The sequence below is a fragment of the Rhinoderma darwinii genome, chromosome 4 (assembly GCF_050947455.1).
Source record: "Rhinoderma darwinii isolate aRhiDar2 chromosome 4, aRhiDar2.hap1, whole genome shotgun sequence".
In the NCBI taxonomy this organism is placed as follows: Eukaryota; Metazoa; Chordata; class Amphibia; order Anura; family Rhinodermatidae; genus Rhinoderma; species Rhinoderma darwinii.
Window position 1 is genome coordinate 15,769,559 of NC_134690.1, and position 22,285 is coordinate 15,791,843.

The window sequence follows — 22,285 nt, forward strand, 5'->3', positions numbered from 1 at the left end:
ATATTATGAGGAATACAAGTATTTACTAAAACAGACATGTCAGATAAGGTGATCGGTCCCTTTTAAAAGTGCTACCCAAAGTGCCTGTTTTAGCCACAGTCCCGCCATAACAGTGGCCGTAGCAGGGTTCACGTAGTGGTGCCATGCCAAAGTGCCCTAATACCATGCCAAAAAGGGCTAGCCATAATGGCCCCCCTTGAGTGCCATCCACAGTGCCCCTAATCAGCGCTAGCCAAAATGCAATTATGAATGCCAGCCATAGTGCCCCCTTATATACTAGCCAATGCCCACTCGGCCACTCCAGAGCTGCGCACAGTCACATAAGAAGCTAAATGTAAGCAGGGGCAGTCACATGCTGATCCCTATGATCAATTGATGGAACCCCATTCTCTGCTTCATAAAAGATATAGTGATGATATCACTACTTTAGAGGGCATTGTAATGCGCCCCCTGCCCCTTTGACAAGGCAAAAGCTACACCCAAGGCATCTGCTTATCTTGCCTATCCTTAATCCTGCCTCCTATTACTCCTGCTACTCAAGTCTATGTCATCCTGTGTCATCACTGGTTTTGGTGATGTCATCAGGCTGAAAGAGACTGGTTTTGGTGATGTCATCAGGCTGAAGAGAGCCAGAAGGTGGAGATTCCTGCCTTATAGACTATTTCCCTTGTAGCCATATAGAGAAATAGGGGTCCACATCCCTTTACATAATACATGGCAGTACAGCAACTCATTAATCTCATGACTCATTGATGCTAGAAAAAGGGGCGGGGCTGTGACAACAGTCATTTCCGTAATCATTATAGGGCTATAGAGGGGATCCCAAGGTTGGAACCCTCCTCTATGACATTAGGGCATATGGAAAGGAGTTGTCTTCATGAATAACTAAGAGACATTCAATGTATTTCGGTCGGAGATTATAAAATGAATAATTCCGTTGTTTTTAATAATTCATCGCTGTGTAAATGGAGAGACTATAACGTGAGTCTGCCGTCCTGGGAGCGGAGGAGGTCGCTTTATAGCCGTGAGCCTGGGAGACGTCTGAGCAGTAAATTCCTCTATTTTTAGTCGCCGCTTCCAGCCCTGACTTAACGTTCTTATCCCTCTCCGTCAGCGACAGAAAACCAGCACGAGGCCGGAATACTTTCCCAGAAAATTGGTACTTGACCTGACAGCTGAACTGTAAGAGGAGAGGACTACTTCTGGAAGACTGTGACAAGGCCCCTTAAAACCTTGTAGCAATGTCAGACTAAAGAGTCCACAGTCTATAAAGGGGGCATTTAAGATCCAGCCATGGTTAACCATTTCAGTTCAGCATTTGTAGGACTATCTCAATGCTACATTACCAGACTATCCGGAGTATTGTACTTTCGACCAATCAAAATGCAGGAGAATACGAGACCTGGGTCATCACCCACCCCGAAGTCTTCCATCACCAGCATCGTCAAGGCATTTTTCCAAATTAATTAATTGATATTTGCTGATGGAAACCTAGTTCTGTAGCTTGACCCTAAAATGGGGCAACTATTTTTGGCTCAAGTCAAGACCATTGGATGCCAGATTAGAGGAAATTGACTGAATATCTAGGAAGGGAAATTTACTGTGGAAAATTCTTTGCACCCTACATGTGAGGACTTCAGCTTTGCGGGATGCGTCTTCAGATGTTGGTCCTTTACTTTTCCTTCGGCCCAAATTTTTCAAAAATGTATTTTTTAATTTCCCCTTTAAAAGAAATTAATAAAAGTTAATCAATGACTCATATGTACCCTAAAATGGTGCCATTGAAAAATACAACTTATCCCGCAAAATGTCCTTATACAGCTACATTGACGGAAAAATTAAAAAAATGTATGGCCCTCGGGATACAATGATGAAAGAAGGAAAAAAAAGGTTTGGTCCTTAACCCTTTTCCAACATTTGATGTACAGTTATGTCACAGTCGGGAAGCGGGAGTATGAGCCCGCTCCATACTCAGCGGGTGTTGACCCGAAACCTCACTGCAGTGCCCGGAGCCAATGATAACTCAGATTCCGGCCGTTTAACCACTTTGATGCCATGGTCAATAGTGACCGTGGCATCTACGCCATTGGAAGGACTCGATTGCGGGGTGCCGATTGTTGTCATGGCAGCCTGGCGCCTAATGAGGGCCCTTAGGTCTGCCATATTCTGCTCCTACTAAGCCCTGCCAGAGGCTCCTCTCAAGCCAGAGGAAGGACTTAATAGGAGGGGGTAAAAAACACGATATTCTGAGATACATAAGTATTGCAGAATATTGTGACAGCGATCGCTCGTTCTTGTTCTCTAGGGAACCAATTAAACCAAGTACAAAACAGTTACGGGGTTTTTTTTAGTACAAAAACATTAAAAGTAAAAATCCTTTTCCCATGTTTCCCTGGAAGTAATATAAAAAAATAAACATAATTGGTATCGCCGCATCCGTAAAAGTCCGAACTATTACAATTAAAAATTAACATTATTTAACCCGCACAGTGAACGCCGTATATAATAAAAATAAAAAACACCACAATTGCTGTTTTTGGTCTCCTCGTTTCACACAAAAACTTTTTAATAAAAAGTGATCAAAAGTAGAATGTACCCAAAAAATGACTTTTTCTTAGTAAAAGTAGTAAAACATACAAAAAATACAATATAAATTTGGTATTGTCGTAATCGTATTGACCCGCAGAATAAAGTTAACATGTCGTTTTTACCGCACGATGAATGCTGTAAAAATAGAACCCAAAAGACAATGGAGGAATCATTTTTTTTTTTTTTCATTCCACTTCACAAATAATTTTATTTCAGTTTCCCAGTACGATATATGGTAGAATAAATGGTACAGAGAAGAAATACAACTGGGCCTGAAAAAAACAAGCTCTCATACGGTTATATAGACGGAAAACACAAAAAGTTATGGCTATTGGAATGCAGGGAGGAAAAAACAAAAATGTAAAAAATGAAAAATGGCGGGAAGGGGTTGAGACCCGAATAGACTGGTCCTTAAAGGGTAGCTGAACGTTCAAAAAACTTCTGACACTTCATAGGGGCATGCCAAAAGTTGTGATCGGTGGGTGCCCGAGCACTGAGACCCCCACCAATTGCTAAAACGAAGCTGCAGAAGCGCCCAGGTGAGTGCTGAGCCGCTTCGTCTCTAATCGGCTTTTCTCAGAAAGCCTAACAATTGGTGTACGGGCTCAACAGAAAGGCTATGAACCCGTAGACACTCCTTGCTTGGCTTTCCAAGAAATACAATTTAGAAACTAAGTGGCACAGAGCTCACCCAATCGATTCTGCCGCTTCAGTTTAGAGATTGGTGGGGGTCTCAGTGCACCCATCGATCAAAACCCATCGATCAAAACTTTTGACATGTCACTGTGACATGTCAGAAGTTTTTTGAACATTTAGTTACCCTTTAAAGGGAATGTGTTGCCAGAAAAACATGTTTTGTTTTTTTTAATTAAACATTTAGTGTGTGGGTGATTAAACATTGTTCAAATTTTTTTTATTTTTTTCACGAGTCAGGAAATATTATAAATTAGATTCTAATATATAATATTTCCCATTGCTGGTCACTAGATGGAGCTATTCCCAAAATTGCAGCATTGCAAAATTGGGTAAAAAGCCCTCGCTCTAGTGAGCTCTCAGCATCCCCCCTCCTTTATCCTGGCTAGTGCCGGGATAAACGAGTGGTTTGAACGGTCTATCCTCCTACACTGTGTGTCGCCATTTTTTGAGCTAACACACAGTGTAGTAGGTTTACATACAGTAGTAAACGTACACAAACACGAACATACATTGAAATCTCTTACCTGCTCCTGCCGCCGCGGCTCCCTCCGGCCCGTCCGCTCCGTCTGCTGCCGCTGGTCCAAGTGCACAAGTCCAGAAGCCGCGACCGGAAGTAGTAATCTTACTGTCCGGCCGCGACTTCCAGTCCACAGGAAAATGGCGCCGGACGGCGCCAATTTCATATTGGACTGTGTGGGAGCGGCGCATGCGCAGTTCCCACACAGACGGCGTACACAGAAGTGGATGGGACGGGAGCCGTTCGCAGTCCCTATGGGACTGTGGCTGCCGTATTCCATGTCTGTATGTGTCGTTAATCGACACATACAGAAATGGAACAAAAAATGGCAGCCCCCATAGGGAAGAAAAAGTGTAAAAATAAGAAAAAGTAAAACACAAACACACAAATAAATATAAACGTTTTTAATAAAGCACTAACATCTTTAACATATGAAAAAAAAAATTGTGATGACACTGTTCCTTTAAGGGGTTGATAAAAATGTCTAATGTTAAAAATGGGTTTCATAAATTTACAGGACATATAAGACTGTCTTTATATATATATATATATATATATATATATATATATATATATATATATATATATATATATATATATATGGGGTATTTAGCAGGTCCTTGATCGAGTAAAAATACCCCAATATTCTAAAAAATATTTTACTATTCTTGCACAGCGTTTGGATGTTTTCAGCAACGCCCCATTTCTTCGGATATTTTTAGAAACTGTGATAGCAGCATGATGGGGGAGCCAAAGGGCAAATTCTGTGGGCCTCAAGCATCTATAAGACCGTGCGCACTCCTCAAAATAATTCCCAGTATCCACAGTCTCTGATGCCTGGCACTGTATAACTTTGTCATTTGGGCAGTGTATGGTGGTATTATTAGAGCACTGTATGGCATTATTATGTAGGCACTGTATAGCTCGATTACTTGGGCAGTGTATGGTGGTATTATTAGAGCACTGTATGGCATTATTATGTAGGCACTGTATAGCTCGATTACTTGGGCAGTGTATGGTGGTATTATTAGAGCACTGTATGGCATTATTATGTAGGCACTGTATAGCTCGATTACTTGGGCAGTGTGTGGCTGTATTATTAGAGCACTGTATGGCATTATTATGTAGGCACTGTATAGCTCGATTACTTGGGCAGTGTGTGGCTGTATTATTAGAGCACTGTATGGCATTATTATGTAGGCACTGTATAGCTCGATTACTTGGGCAGTGTATGGTGGTATTATTAGAGCACTGTATGGCATTATTATGTAGGCACTGTATAGCTCGATTACTTGGGCAGTGTGTGGCTGTATTATTAGAGCACTGTATGGCATTATTATGTAGGCACTGTATAGCTCGATTACTTGGGCATTTTATGGTGGTATTATTAGAGCACTGTATGGCATTATTATGTAGGCACTGTATAGCTCGATTACTTGGGCAGTGTGTGGCTGTATTATTAGAGCACTGTATGGCATTATTATGTAGGCACTGTATAGCTCGATTACTTGGGTAGTGTGTGGCTGTATTATTAGAGCACTGTATGGCATTATTATGTAGGCACTGTATAGCTCGATTACTTGGGCAGTGTATGGTGGTATTATTAGAGCACTGTATGGCATTATTATGTAGGCACTGTATAGCTCGATTACTTGGGCAGTGTGTGGCTGTATTATTAGAGCACTATATGGCATTATTATGTAGGCACTGTATAGCTCGATTACTTGGGCAGTGTATGGCTGTATTATTAGAGCCCTGCATGGAATTATTATTTAGGTCATATATAGATTGTTATTTGGGCAGTGTATGGTTGTATTATTAGTGATTATATGGCATTATTATTTTGGCACTGTATAGATCTAATATCTGGGCAGTGTATGGTGGTATTATAAGTACATTGTATGATATTATTATTTTGGCACTGTATAGCTCTATTATTTGGCCAGTGTATGGTGGTATAATAAGTACATTGTATGGCATTATTATGTAGGCACTGTATAGATCTAATATCTGGGCAGTGTATGGTGGTATTATAAGTACATTATATGGCATTATTATTTTTGCACTGTATAGCTCTATTATTTGCGCAGTGTATGGTGGTATTATAAGTACATTATATGGCATTATTATTTTTGCACTGTATAGCTCTATTATTCAGCAATGTATGGTGGTATTATAAGTACGTTGTATGGCATTATTTTGGCACTGTATAGCTCTATTATTAGGAAGTGTATGGTGGTATTATAAGTACATTGTATGGCATTATTGTTTGGGTACTGTATAGCTCTATTATTCAGCAATGTTTGGTGGTGTTATAAGTACATTGTATGGTATTATTTTTTGGGCACTGTATAACTATTATTTGTCAGTGTATGGTGGTATTATAAGTACATTGTATGGAATTATTGTTTAGGCACTGTATAGCCCTAATATTTGGGCAGTGTATGGTGGTATTATAAGTACATTGTATGGTATTATTATTTAGGTCCTGTATAGGTCTATTATTCAGCAGTGTATAGATCTAATATCTGGGCAGTGTATGATGGTATTATAAGTACATTGTATAGCATTATTATGTAGGCACTGTATAGATCTATTATTCAGCAATGTATGGTGGTATTATAAGTACATTGTATATTATTACTTGTTGGCACTGTATAGATCTAGAATCTGGGCAGTGTATGGTGGTATTATAAGTACATTGTATAGCATTATTATGTAGGCACTGTATAGATCTATTATTTGGGCAGTGTATGGTGGTATTATAAGTACATTGTATAGCATTATTATGTAGGCACTGTAAAGCTCTATTATTCAGCAGTGTATGGTGGTATTATAAGTACATTGTATGGTATTGTTTTGGCACTGTATAACTATTATTTGGCAGTGTATGGTGGTATTATAAGTACATTGTATGGAATTGTTGTTTGGGTACTGTATAGCTGTATTATTCAGCAATATATGGTGGTATTATAAGTATATTGTATGGCATTATTTTTTGGCACTGTATGGTTCTATTATTTGGCAGTGTATGGTAGTATTATAAGTACATTGTATGGAATTATTGTTTAGGCACTGTATAGATCTAATATCTGGGCAGTGTATAGTGGTATTATAAGTACATTGTATGGTATTATTTGTTGTCACTATATAGATCTAATATCTGGGCAGTGTATGGTGGTATTATAGGTACATTGTATGATATTATTATTTTGCCACTGTTAAGCTATATTATTTGGGCAGTGTATGGTGGCATTATAAGTACATTGTATGGCATTATTAGGTAGGCACTGTATAGAGCTATTATTCAGCAGTGTATGGTGGTATTATAAGTACATAGTATGTTATTATTATTTAGGTACTGTATAGCTCTATTATTCAGCAATGTATGGTGGTATTATGAGTACATTGTATGGCATTATTTTTTGGCACTGTATAGCTCAATTATTTGGCAGTGTATGGTTGTATTATAAGTACATTATATGGAATTATTGTTTAGGCACTGTATAGCCCTAATATTTGGGCAGTGTATGGTGGTATTATGAGTACATTGTATGGCATTATTTTTTGGCACTGTATAGCTCAATTATTTGGCAGTGTATGGTTGTATTATAAGTACATTATATGGAATTATTGTTTAGGCACTGTATAGCCCTAATATTTGGGCAGTGTATGGTGGTATTATAAGTACATTGTATGGCATTATTTTTTGGCACTGTATAGCTCAATTATTTGGCAGTGTATAGATCTAATATCTGGGCAGTGTATGGTAGTATTATAAGTACATTGTATGGTATTATTATTTAGGTCCTGTATAGGTCTATTATTCAGCAGTGTATAGATGTAATATCTGGGCAGTGTATGATGGTATTATAAGTACATTGTATGGTATTATTTTTTGGCACTGTATAGATCTATTATTCAGCAATGTATGGTGGCATTATAAGTACATTGTATGGTATTATTTTTTGGCACTGTATAGATCTAATATCTGGGCAGTGTATGGTGGTATTATAAGTACATTGTATGGCATTATTATGTAGGCATTGTATAGATCTAATATCTGGGCAGTATATGGTGGTATTATAAGTACATTGTATGGTATTATTTGTTGTCACTATATAGATCTAATATCTGGGCAGTGTATGGTGGTATTATAGGTACATTGTATGGCATTATTATGTAGGCATTGTATAGATCTAATATCTGGGCAGTATATGGTGGTATTATAAGTATATTGTATGGTATTATTATTATTTTGGCACTATATAGCCCTGTTATTTAGGCATTGTGGTGAAAATATTTTGTGCATTGCATGGTGCTATTATTTGGGGCCCCTCACCAGTTTTTATATATTTGTTTTTTGAGGGCAATCAGCTTTGTTCTTTATTCCAGGGCATCCCCCTTAATGCCCCTGTATTGAGTTTTATCAGGGAGTCGTGAGGAAGACAATGAATAATGAGAACCTCTCAGTAAATCAGTTGTTGGAGAGTAAGGGGCCATGTAGCATTACTGCAATGGGGCCCTGAGCTGTCTTTGCTATCACAAGGGTCTCTATACTAATTGCAGTGCAGAAATTGTGCTCAGTTCCCTGGACTGGAAACATCTCCATGCCAAGAACGATGGCTCTTCACAGGTAGCTATTCATAGCGTGCAATATTAAGGCTCGCGTGGGAACGTCTTTGAAAAGTAACATACGAACCGCAAAAAAAACATTGAAAAAGGCTCCTAATCCTCAAGGCTAAATGAAGAATTTTCCACAACCCAAGAATAATATTATAGGGGGCGTCTTGTATAAAGCGAGTCCCATTTGTCTGTTGGTATCTGTGATCTGTTTGTAGGTTTATAGTAAGCTAAGGCATAAAATCGGCTCCATCATAGGTTTAGTGGTCCAACTCACAGTTCCATAGATGTGTCAACCAGTTGCACTATATGGCCAAAAGTATGTGGACACCCCTCCTAAACAAGTGCATAAATTCAAGTACCAAACTGTGTGTTGTGTGATAATCGCCTAGCCTCTCTTGTATCACTCACTACAGACATCCACACTGTCTCTGGAAGTGAGATCAGCACCAGAGCTGTGCGTCCGGAACTTCATGAAATGGGTTTCCACGGTCGCTGCGCACAAGTCTAAGATCACCATGCACAATGCCAGGTAGCTGCTGGAATGGTGTAAAGCACGTCGTCGTTGTACTTTGGAGCAGCGTGTTCTCAAGAGTGATGAATCATGGCTCACTTTCTGGCAGTCTGATGGTGGAATATGGGTTTGGCAGATGCCATAAAAATGCTACCTACCGGAATGCATAGTTGGTGGAGGAGGGGTAATGGTTGGAAGCTAGGCCCGTTATGTCCAGAGGCCTGATCTCAACCCTATCGAACACCTTTGTGATAAATTGGAAACACCGGCTTCAAGATCTTCTCATTCAACATTAATGTCTGATCTCACAAATGCCTTAGGCTGCATTCACACGAACGTATCAGATTCACACGTGTGAAAAACACGCATGAATCTGGTCTGTGTGTGTTGCGTTATGCATCAGTGTGCTTTGCGAGTGGCATGCGTTTTTCACGCACTCGCAAAGCACGTCCTTTATATTTTCAATGGAATTGATGCGCAAATCACGTACAGCACACGGACGAGTTTTACGCTCGTCTGAATGAATCCTAAGGCTCTATTCACATGACAGGGTCCGAGTGTCAGCCGATAAAAACGGCTGTTTTGGTCCGTTTTTCTCTGTCGTTTTGCATCCGTTCTTTTTCCGTTCCGGGCTGTGTTTCTGTTTTTAACGGTTGATTTTGACCCGTTTTGCATCCGTGTTTTTCCCTGTTCTTTTTAAAAATGGATGAATTTCATTTGTCAATTTTTTGCCACACACGTCCCTCTGCTGATAATGTCACACACGCCCCTCTGTAGATGATGTCACACACTGCCCTCTGTAGATGATGCCACACACTGCCCTCTGTAGATGATGCCACACACTGCCATCTGTAGATGATGTCACACACACTGCTCCCTGTAGATATTACCACACACACTGCTCTCTGTAGATAATACCACACACTGCCCTCTGTAGATGATGCCACACACTGCCCTCTGTAGATAGTGCCACACACTGCCCTCTGTAGATATTACCGCACACTGCCCTCTGTAGATGATGCCACACACTGCCCTCTGTAGATAATGCCACACACTGCCCTCTGTAGATAATGCCACACACTGCCCTCTGTAGATAATGCCACACACTGCTCCCTGTAGATAATGCCACACACTGCTCCCTGTAGATAATGCCACACACTGCCCTCTGTAGATAATGCCACACACTGCTCCCTGTAGATAATGCCACACACTGCTCCCTGTAGATAATGCCACACACTGCTCCCTGTAGATATTACCACACACACTGCTCCCTGTAGATATTACCACACACTGCTCCCTGTAGATAATACCACACACTGCTCCCTGTAGATATTACCACACACACTGCTCCCTGTAGATATTACCACACACACTGCCCTCTGTAGATAATGCCACACACTGCTCCCTGTAGATAATGCCACACACTGCCCTCTGTAGATAATGCCACACACTGCCCTCTGTAGATAATGCCACACACTGCTCCCTGTAGATAATGCCACACACTGCTCCCTGTAGATAATGCCACACACTGCCCTCTGTAGATAATGCCACACACTGCTCCCTGTAGATAATGCCACACACTGCTCCCTGTAGATATTACCACACACTGCTCCCTGTAGATATTACCACACACTGCTCCCTGTAGATAATACCACACACTGCTCCCTGTAGATATTACCACACACTGCTCCCTGTAGATATTACCACACACTGCTCCCTGTAGATATTACCACACACTGCTCCCTGTAGATATTACCACACACTGCTCCCTGTATGTATTACCACACACACTGCTCCCTGTAGATATTACCACACACTGCTCCCTGTAGATAATACCACACACTGCTCCCTGTAGATATTACCACACACTGCTCCCTGTAGATATTACCACACACTGCTCCCTGTAGATATTACCACACACTGCTCCCTGTAGATATTACCACACACTGCTCCCTGTAGATATTACCACACACACTGCTCCCTGTAGATATTACCACACACTGCTCCCTGTAGATATTACCACACACACTGCTCCCTGTAGATATTGCCACACACTGCTCCCTGTAGATATTGCCACGCACTGCTCCCTGTAGATAATGACACGCACTGCTCCCTGTAGATATTACCACACACTGCTCCCTGTAGATAATACCACACACTGCTCCCTGTAGATATTACCACACACTGCTCCCTGTAGATAATACCACACACTGCTCCCTGTAGATAATACCACACACTGCTCCCTGTAGATATTACCACACACTGCTCCCTGTAGATAATGCCACACACTGCCCTCTGTAGATAATACCACACACTGCTCCCTGTAGATAATGCCACACACTGCTCCCTGTAGATAATGCCACACACTGCTCCCTGTAGATAATACCACACACTGCTCCCTGTAGATATTACCACACACTGCTCCCTGTAGATATTACCACACACTGCTCCCTGTAGATATTACCACACACTGCTCCCTGTAGATATTGCCACACACTGCTCCCTGTAGATATTACCACACACTGCTCCCTGTAGATAATACCACACACTGCTCCCTGTAGATATTACCACACACTGCTCCCTGTAGATATTACCACACACTGCTCCCTGTAGATATTACCACACACTGCTCCCTGTAGATATTACCACACACTGCTCCCTGTAGATATTACCACACACACTGCTCCCTGTAGATATTACCACACACTGCTCCCTGTAGATATTGCCACACACTGCTCCCTGTAGATAATGACACGCACTGCTCCCTGTAGATATTACCACACACTGCTCCCTGTAGATAATACCACACACTGCTCCCTGTAGATATTACCACACACTGCTCCCTGTAGATAATACCACACACTGCTCCCTGTAGATATTACCACACACTGCTCCCTGTAGATAATACCACACACTGCTCCCTGTAGATATTACCACACACTGCTCCCTGTAGATAATGCCACACACTGCCCTCTGTAGATAATACCACACACTGCTCCCTGTAGATATTACCACACACACTGCTCCCTGTAGATAATGCCACACACTGCCCTCTGTAGATAATACCACACACTGCTCCCTGTAGATATTACCACACACTGCTCCCTGTAGATAATACCACACACTGCTCCCTGTAGATATTACCACACACTGCTCCCTGTAGATAATACCACACACTGCTCCCTGTAGATATTACCACACACTGCTCCCTGTAGATAATGCCACACACTGCCCTCTGTAGATAATACCACACACACTGCTCCCTGTAGATATTACCACACACTGCTCCCTGTAGATATTACCACACACTGCTCCCTGTAGATATTGCCACGCACTGCTCCCTGTAGATAATGACACGCACTGCTCCCTGTAGATATTACCACACACTGCTCCCTGTAGATAATACCACACACTGCTCCCTGTAGATATTACCACACACTGCTCCCTGTAGATAATACCACACACTGCTCCCTGTAGATATTACCACACACTGCCCTCTGTAGATAATACCACACACTGCTCCCTGTAGATATTACCACACACTGCCCTCTGTAGATAATACCACACACTGCTCCCTGTAGATAATACCACACACTGCTCCCTGTAGATATTACCACACACTGCCCTCTGTAGATAATACCACACACTGCTCCCTGTAGATAATACCACACACTGCCCTCTGTAGATAGTGCCACACACTGCCCTCTGTAGATAATACCACACACTGCCCTCTGTAGATAATACCACACACTGCCCTCTGTAGATAATACCACACACTGCCCTCTGTAGATAGTGCCACACACTGCCCTCTGTAGATAATACCACACACTGCACTCTGTAGATATTACCGCACACTGCCCTCTGTAGATGATGTTACACACTGCCCTCTGTAGATAGTGCCACACATCCTCCTGTAGGTACTGCCACACACTGCCCTCTGTACATAGCACCCTCGTAGATGGCAACCAGCACTGTAGCTCCTTGTAGGAGCGGAATCCCTCTAGCTGGGAATCTCCTCTTCAGGAGTTGCCCATGATGTCACTTTCCAAAAAAGGATAGAGACCTCAGTGAATTCTCCTGGAGCGGAATCCTCGGCCATAGCTTCGGCAACGATGTGGCCGGTGATTAGAAGGATTCCGCTCCTACAGGGAGCTACAGTGACGCTATCTACGGACCGGGGGTGGGGTGCCATCTGCAAGGGGGCTTTGACACCAACTAAAATCTCCTCCTCCTCACATGCACTTGGCACTGTAAGGAGGGAGTGAGCGGCAGAAAGCTAAAATAAACGGCCGTCAGCTAAAATAAACGGCCGGGCATCCGCTGCAACAGCTAGGATTTAGCCCCGTAAATGCTGCAGTCAATAGTGACCGCGGCATTTAAATGGTTTGACAGAGGGAGGGGCTTTCTCTGTTGCCCATCGGTAGCGCGCTAACGCATTATATCTGCGATCCGAAGATCGCACAGTGAAGTCCCCTAGTGGGACAAAAAAAAAGAAAACATTTAAATAAAGTTTATGAAGAAAAAGAATAAAATACAGTAAAAATGAAATTAAAACCAAAAATTTTCTTTTTATAAATGTGCCCCATTTTCTCCATTTTAGTGAGGGATTTTTCAATAGTTTCTAGAACAAAACTCATTTTTCCAGAGAGATGTGCTCCCCTATTATTCTTATCATAGACAGGTACATAGTAGATAAGAAAAACATGTCTACTTTCTTCCAAACACAGCGCCACACCTGTCTATGGTTGTGCCTGGTATTGCAGCTCAGCTTCATTGAAGTGAATGGGGCTGAACTGCAATACCACACACAACCTCTGGATAAATGTGGCGCTGTTTTTGGAAGAAGCCAACCATGTTTTTTAATCCTGGACAACCCTTTTAAATTAAAAAACAAGGATTTGTGTCACTATCCCTCCAAATGGCCCACATAACGTGCTCCTCTACCGCTGAGTCTACATTATTCATGAGAGATTAAATGAACAATCCGCTTATTCTCACTCTTCCCACGCAGGTTGAAGCGTACATTTCACATTACAGCAGCAGCAATGGAAATAGAAGCAGAAGATGATTTTCAGCAAATGTCCCATTTATTCAATCATAAGACTTAACCATATGGTTTTAGAAACCCCGTGGGGGCGTCCAGGATCAGAAAAACATTCTCTCTTTCAAAAACGGTGCCACACCTATATACAGGTTATGTGTGGTATTGCAGATCATTCCCTTTCACTTCAATACAGCTGAGCTGCAATACCAGACACAACCCACGGACAGGTGGGGCGCTGTTTTGGAAGAAAGTAGCCATGTTTTTCCCATCCTGAAGAAACCCGTTTGAGTGAGCTTGAGATAGAGCTTTCTTCCTCCTTCAGTAGGGATTTCCCCATAATTTTCTTAGTTTGTTTGGTTCAGAAAGCACATTTTCAAATACTGTATTAGTTAATTTTGTTTTTTTTTTCCCAATCAGGACCCTCATCTATTAGTCAGAGCTGAGAGCAATCACAAAGAGTGTCCCTTGCAATGGAGGACCCAGCACGGCTGCGCATTACACAGATGGACCTTTGGTTTCAATGAGAACTGTGTAATTTTTCATTTCCCCTGTGGAGGCACTGCAGGGAATTGAACACTGCTGGTGGGTTTCCCTACTCGTTACAGCAGTGGATATCCTGTGATAAGGTTAATGACGAGAACCAATCTAAATAAAAGTGACAGTCCAAAGCAGACAACCATCTCCCCCAGAAAAAAATAGAAGTACCCATGCTTGTAATATGTATGTGATACACTATCAGTCCCTGAAAAAACTGTTTTTCTATAAACTTTTTTTTAATAAATAACAATGAGTAGTCTAATGAATGGCATATATTCTAGATTGTGAATGAAGCAGCTCTTTCTTCCCCTCTCTCTGTAGGAAGTCCCAGCACAATCTCAACCACAAAGAGGCTGTAAGCAAACCCTTCATTTCCCTTGTCCCTGATCAAACAAACTCAAACTATTACCCCTTTCACTAAAAAGCCGTACCAACAGTATTTGGTCAGCAAGTACTTCTGTAATGAGAAGGGAAGTTGTAGTTTTGATTGACAGGTCAAGGAGCTTCCTTTTATTAATGAATAAAGGGTATTTACCTTTCACAATGAGTTAAAGGGATCGTCCAGGATTAGAAAAACTTGGCTACTTTCTTCCACAAACAGTGCCACACATGTTCATGGGTTGTGTCTGGTATTGCAGCTTTATTAATGTTAATAGAACGAAGCTGCAATACCACACACAACCTGTGGACAGGTGTAGCGCTGTTTTTAAAAGAAAGCAGCTATGTTTTTCTAATCCTGGACAACCCCTGTAATGCTTTCATCACGATGACCGTTGACTATGTTAACCGGTTGCTGATACATGGCAAGAAGGCTCGTCATTTGCGTTGCCACTAAGGGTATGTTCACACGGCTTATTTTCAGGTGTTTTTCATGCTTCAAATGGCAGAAAAATGGGAAGCATTAGGCTATGTTCACACGGAGTATTTTGGAGGAGGAATATCTGCCTCAAAATTCAGTTTGGAACTTTGAGGCAGATTTTCCTCTCCCTGCACGCCGATTTTCGCGCCGTTTTTCGCCCGTGGCCATTGAGCGCCGCGGGCATAAAACACCGTGAAATACGCTTTCTCCTGCCTCCCATTGAAGTCAATGGGAGGTCAGAGGTGTAAACGCCCGAAGATAGGGCATGTCGCTTCTTTTTCCCGCGAGGCAGTTTTACTGCTCGCGGGAAAAAGACGCCGACGCCTCCCATTGAAATCAATGGGAGGCGTTTTCGGGCCGTTTTTGCCGAATTTTGCGACGCGGTTTCCGCGTCAAAAAACTCGGCAATATACTCCGTGTGAACATAGCCTAACGCTTCCAAACATCTGCCCATTGATTTCAATGGGAAAAACTGCGTTTTGTTTCGACGGGTCTTTTTTTACGCGGCCGTTTTGATAAAATGGCCGCGTTAAATAATGCCAGCGAAAAATAAGTGCATGTCACTTCTTGAGCCGTTTTTGGAGCCATTTTTCATTGACTCTATAGAAAAACAGCTCCAAAAACGGCCACAAAAAATGGCGCGAAAAACGCGAGTTGCTAAAAAAAAGTCTGAAAATCAGGAGCCGTTTTCCCTTCAAAACAGCTCCGTATTTTCAGACGTTTTTTAGTAAGCGTGTGAACATAGCCTTACAAGCATACCCGCCCTGCTGATCGATAGGGCACAGCAGGTGTGCCTGTACAATCAGGAGCAGGGTAACGACCGCAGCCCCTCTTTAATGGTGTTAACCCTTGGAATGCCGTAATCAACGTTGATCGAGGCATTCAAAAAGAAACAACGAAGGATAATTAAGAAAAAAGTAGAACTAATTTTAAAATTCAATGCTTAAAAAACAAAATTAATACAAAAAAACCACACAAATGCGTTTTTTATACAACAAATAAAACTTTATTAAATATATTTGTAAAAACATAAAATTATTGACACCTATTCACATATATACACAACCTTTACAATAAATTTATAGCATCTGTAAAACATCAAAAATTAAAACCTGCACTGAAACTGATTTTATTTTGCATTTTTACCAAAATAAAAATGTATATAAATTCAACACTAATGCATTTGTATGAATAAAGGGCACCCACATAAAGTATGATTTGTCAGGCAAAAAACAAAGCTTCATACATGTACGTCAAACAAAAAATAACAAAAATATGACCGCCGGAATGCAAAGAGGAAAAATCTAAAAATTGTTCTGGTCCTCAAGGGGTTTAATGTTATCGCTTTACTCTTTACAACCCATTTAAAATCGATTTTGGTGCCCAAAATGGTAGAGATTCGGAGCCCAATTGGAGCAAACCACTAAGATTTGTCTCGGGATCTCCTGGAAATCTCTCGGCTCCGCTGATGTTTTTGGCGCCTTTTCTGTGAGTCACGAAGTGCCGCCTGGTTTTTACGGCTTTGTAGAAAGATGTTTTTTTAGCTCTGGGTCTGTTTAACTAATCTCAGAGAGGATTCGGTTGTGGATTGTTACCAATATCGTTCTGTAAAATGGAGCTGATTGGAACAAAACAGAACAAAAAATATGATAAAATGCCAAACAAAAATATCCGGGATGGTATCGGCTTGGACCCTCAGACCCACCACTTCTGAGATGAACATTGCTGAAGGCGTTGACTAGAGGCATTATCAGGTTGGGACTTTCCTGTCACCCCTGTCCCGATCCTGATTCCTATCGCTATCAAAAAATGGTATAGGGGAGCGGCATGGTTCACCACTGCCCAAGAGGTCATAGAATAAAAATTTCGAGCAGGACTTTGAGCTGGGCTGGGCCAGAGTCGGAGCTAGGCTTTCCTTTACCCAGAAAAAAGATTTTGTTCGCTACCCTGACCCTGTATCTAAATACCCTGCCCCTGGCTATCAGCACTCGATGTATATCCACCGCCAGGACAGCACCCAGACGTAGGCAGAAGGGGCAATTGCCCTTTTACCTTGTCAAAAATGTACCACATAACACCAGGCTGTGGTATTATTTCGGCATTTTACAGAGGGACAATTTGCATACTACATAGTACTGGCAATGAACAGCATAGTATTAGGTGGCCACTGTATGAGTATTATGGTTTGGCACTAAAGGGTGCTAATTTTGGGGCACCGTATAGCTTAAGATTTTGGCACTATATAGTGATATTAAGGCACTGTATGCAGTTTTATACTTTGTATGCCCTCCTATGTAGCTCCTGTATGGCGGCACTACTTAGGCACACTATGCCCACTTTTATACCTATACTGTATGGGACTTCTATGAAGACACTATGTGGTGGTATTATTTGGGTACAGTATGGCACTCTGATATAATCACCATATGGTACTATTATGTAGACACTGTATAGTGTATTATTTTGGAATAGTATGCCACTTTCATACATTCGCTTTATGGCACTATGATGTAGGCACTGTATGGTGTTATTTTTTGGGTACGGTATGACACTTTTATATAATCACCATATAACACTATGATTAGTGGTATTTTTTGGGTACAGTATGTCACAGTTATATAATTACCATATGGCACTATTATGTAGCCATTTTCTGGTGGTATTTTTTGGGTACATTATGTCACAGTTATATAATTACCATTTAACACTATTATGTAGGCACTTTATGGTGGTATTATTTGGGTACAGTATAGCACTTTTATATAATCACCACATAGCACTATGATGTAGGCATGGTATGGTGGTATTTTTCGGTACAGTATGTCACACTTATAGAATTACCATATGGCACTATTATGTGGGCATTTTCGGGTGGTAGTATTTGGGTACAGTATGTCACTTTTATATAATCATCATATGGCACTATGATGTAGGCACTGTATGGCGCTATTATTTGGGTATAGTATATCACTTTTAGATCATCACCATAGTGTGTTATGATGTAGGCACTGTATGGTGCTATTATTTGGGTACAGTATGGCACTTATATATATATATATATAAGGTTCAGTGATTTACATACAGTATGTACCGTCACATTATAACACTTCTATGTAGTCACTGTGGTATTATTTGGGAAGTATTAAGGTAGTATTCAGGGAAGGGCACCCCAAAATGATTTTCTCTGAGGCCTCCTGTAAAGGATTTGCCAGACACAGCTTCTGTGTCAACGCCCGTGGGCAATCAGTCTGCACCTGCTCCTATGTCTGTGACACTGACTCCATCTTCCACCACTCAGGATGGCTGGCTTAGGAGTGGGAGAGCCTATCACAGCCTGGCCAGACGGAGCTAGCTCCCGCCCTCTGTCTATTTATACCAGTCTTTCCTGTTCCTCCTTTGCCTGTGATTCTTCTATGCTTGTTTCCTGGCTTGCTGCTGCTGCTTGAACTACTCATCCTCTGCTCGTTATTGACCTTGGCTTTCTGACCACTATCCTGCTCAGCGTTTTGTACCTCGCTCTCTCCTGGTTTGACTCGGCTCGTTTACTACTCTTGTTGCTCACGGTGTCTCCGTGGGCAGCTGCCCCGTTTCCCTAGCTTCTGTGTACCCTTGTCTGTTTTGTCTGTCTTGCACTTATTGAGCGTAGGGACCGTCGCCCAGTTGTACCCCGTCGTTAGGACGGGTCGTTGCAAGTAGGCAGGGACTGAGTGGCGGGTAGATTAGGGCTCACCTGTCTGTCTCCCTACCCTGTCATTACACCTCCGCAGACCCTGCCTGTTATTTAGAAAGACTTCTGCCTAGGTGAGCAGTTACACCTGCCTGTGTATTCATCTACAGTCCCTCTCCTGGAAACTCCTGATTAGTCCAGATCGTCCGGTGAGTTATTAGCACTGGACCTTTCTAGGAGGTGCCGGGGGTAGGCTGACACTCGGGGGCCGTACTGATTTGGATATGTGTTTTTAATTAAAACCATTGTGGGGTTTAGAACAGCTAAAAAATGTTGAAGCAATTAAAATTATGCAGAAAATATGCAGCATAACTGAAAAATACATCAGAATAGAAAAACAATTACTACCCTGAGACAAATACATTATACGCAATTAAAACCAGACTGAGACTTCATTCAAAGTGAAGAGAATGATTTTGCACAAGTCTCGAATCTCCTGTCAATTGAGCATAAAAATCTATTATTTAGTGTTATTATTTAGTGAAGTAATTAAAAGGGGAGGGGCTGTGACAACCTTAGTAGGGTGGTGGTCAACCTTTGATTCCTTTAGGTTATTTACAAAAAAAAAAAAAAAGATTAAGGCTGAGTTGAGACATGACAGATTTTGCCACAAATACTTATCGGACTTGCCATGGATTTACAGAAATGTTGTGGAAGATTTTGGCCCGAATTTGCCGCAAATCTGAACCTTTTGCGTTGCAAATTCGCAACGAAAATCCAAATCTGTCACATTTGAACATATCCTTAGGGTTTGCTCAGATGTGGTGGATGTGTCGCGTATTTTCGGTGCAGATTCCACACCGAAAATTTGCATAAAATTTAGAGTACAATGTTAGTGAATGGGGTTTTACAAAACTGCATTCACACGTAGCAGATTTATCCGCTGCAGATTTAACGGCATAGTGCGGGTTTCATTGCAGATTGGCAAAGGGCGAGATCTGCCGCAGCATCCGCTGGGAATTTGCGATAAAATCTGCCACTTCGAACTCTCAACCAAAAGTCATACACTGAAAAACATTTCAACGTCTGCAGATTTTTACATTTTTGAATTTTCGCTTTGCACCGGTCCGGAATATGTGGTTGCGGTAATATCCCAGGTTACCTCTACGATAGTTACCCGCACATTCCGACATTTGAATCCCAATTTGCTGGACAATATTAAAGAGGCTCTGTCACCAGATTCTCAAATCCCTATCTCCTATTGCATGTGATCGGCGCTGCAATGTAGATAACAGTAACGTTTTTTTCTTAAAAAAACGTTCGTTTTTGGCCAAGTTATGAGCTATTTTATATATATGCAAATGAGGTTTGAAATGGACAACTGGGCGTTTTTTTTTTCGTTATTGGGCGTGTATTGTGTTTTTAACTGGGCGTGTTTACGTGTATGACGCTGACCAATCAGTGACCAGTCAGCGTCATACACTCCTCTCCATTCATTTACACAGCAGCACAGTGTTCTTACTAGAACGATGTGCAGCCACATACACAAGTGTCCTGATAATGAATACACATGACCTCCAGCCTGGACGTCATGTGTATTCACAATCCTGACACTTCTGACTCTTTTCTGTGAGATTCCAGCAAGCCGCGCTTAATCTCGCGAGATTACGAGGTAAACGAGATTTCGTTTCCCTTGCTAGAAATCTCACAGAAAAGAGTCAGAAGTGTCAGGATTCTGAATACACATGACGTCCAGGCTGGAGGTCATGTGTATTCATTATCAGGACACTTGTGTATGTGGCTGCACATCGTTCTAGTAAGAACACTGTGCTGCTGTGTAAATGAATGGAGAGGAGTGTATGACGCTGACTGGTAACTGATTGGTCAGCGTCATACACGTAAACACGCCCAGTTAAAAACACAATACACGCCCAGTTTGGACATAACGAAAAAAACGTTTTTAAAAAACCAAAACGTTACTGTTCTCTACATTGCAGCGCCGATCACATGCAATAGGAGATAGGGATTCGAGAATCTGGTGACAGAGCCTCTGCTCCATCCCCGATCAACCCAAGAACACCTGCAAAACTTGACAGACACCCAAAAAACCTACCACTTTTATACATATTTGCATAAACCCACCCCCTTTAAGGGCCGTTTCATTTTAAAAAAAACGGGACGGTTGGGATGTATGTATTTACTTCTGTTATAAAACTCCGGCACCTGGAAAAATAATAAACCTCTATCTGCTCCTTGCAGGAGACCCCCACCCACCCCAAAACTCAGCAGGTCCATTTTCTCTAGAAGAGCCAGGACCGACGCAACCTTTTCCTGCCGAGCGGACCTGACATGATGAGGAGCGCAGACAGTTTAATAAAGAGAGATGACAGGGCCGTCACTATGAATAAGCCAGACCCCGGCTCAGCGCTGCCGCTTTCCATTCCCCCTCATTGTTGCAGTTGTCACTCGCGCTATGGAATGAAATGCACCTTGACAAGACGTTTTCTCGACTCCTCAGAATAGAGACGATGAATCAAATTCATTCCAAACAGAATCTTAACCCTTTACAAGAAGGAATATGCGTTAAAAAAATGGCGCAATTATGGGGTCAGAAATTTGCGTCATACCAAGCTCAACCTGTAGCTCTTTAGCTGCTGCAAAACTACAACTCCCAGCATGCCACAAGTTGGAGACCCTAAGTCAATGCACCATTTACCCATCAGGTTCCAATTTTTCGACATATATAATGCAGTTATGATAATTTTGGGCACCCAATGTGACGCAGGAACTTTTATTTTTTTTGGCACTATAGTTATTGAGTCAGGGGTCTGCAAACTCTGGCTCTTCCGCTGTTGAGAAACTACGACTCCCAACATCCCATATAATTCTTCAGGTTGTCTGCTTTCAGGAAATATAAGGACTGTAGGGGGCCCCTTCCGTTTGAGAACTTTTAGCCACAAACACGACTTTTTATGCACTTTTTTTTTTTTACAAGTGACGCTTTGACGCAAAGTTGCATGAATGTAAGTGCGGGGTGGCATTTTAACAATGTGCCAGGGGTCTACTTTCGGAAAATATATGGGTATGGGGGTATAAAACGGGGGGTTTTACACCAAAAACATTTATCAACTATCTACATCATAGGTGATAAATGTAAGATTGCTTGCAACCCCACCAATGGGACCCCCAACGACTACCAGAATGGGGGTGAAGACTCCCCCGTTCCAGCACCACCGCAT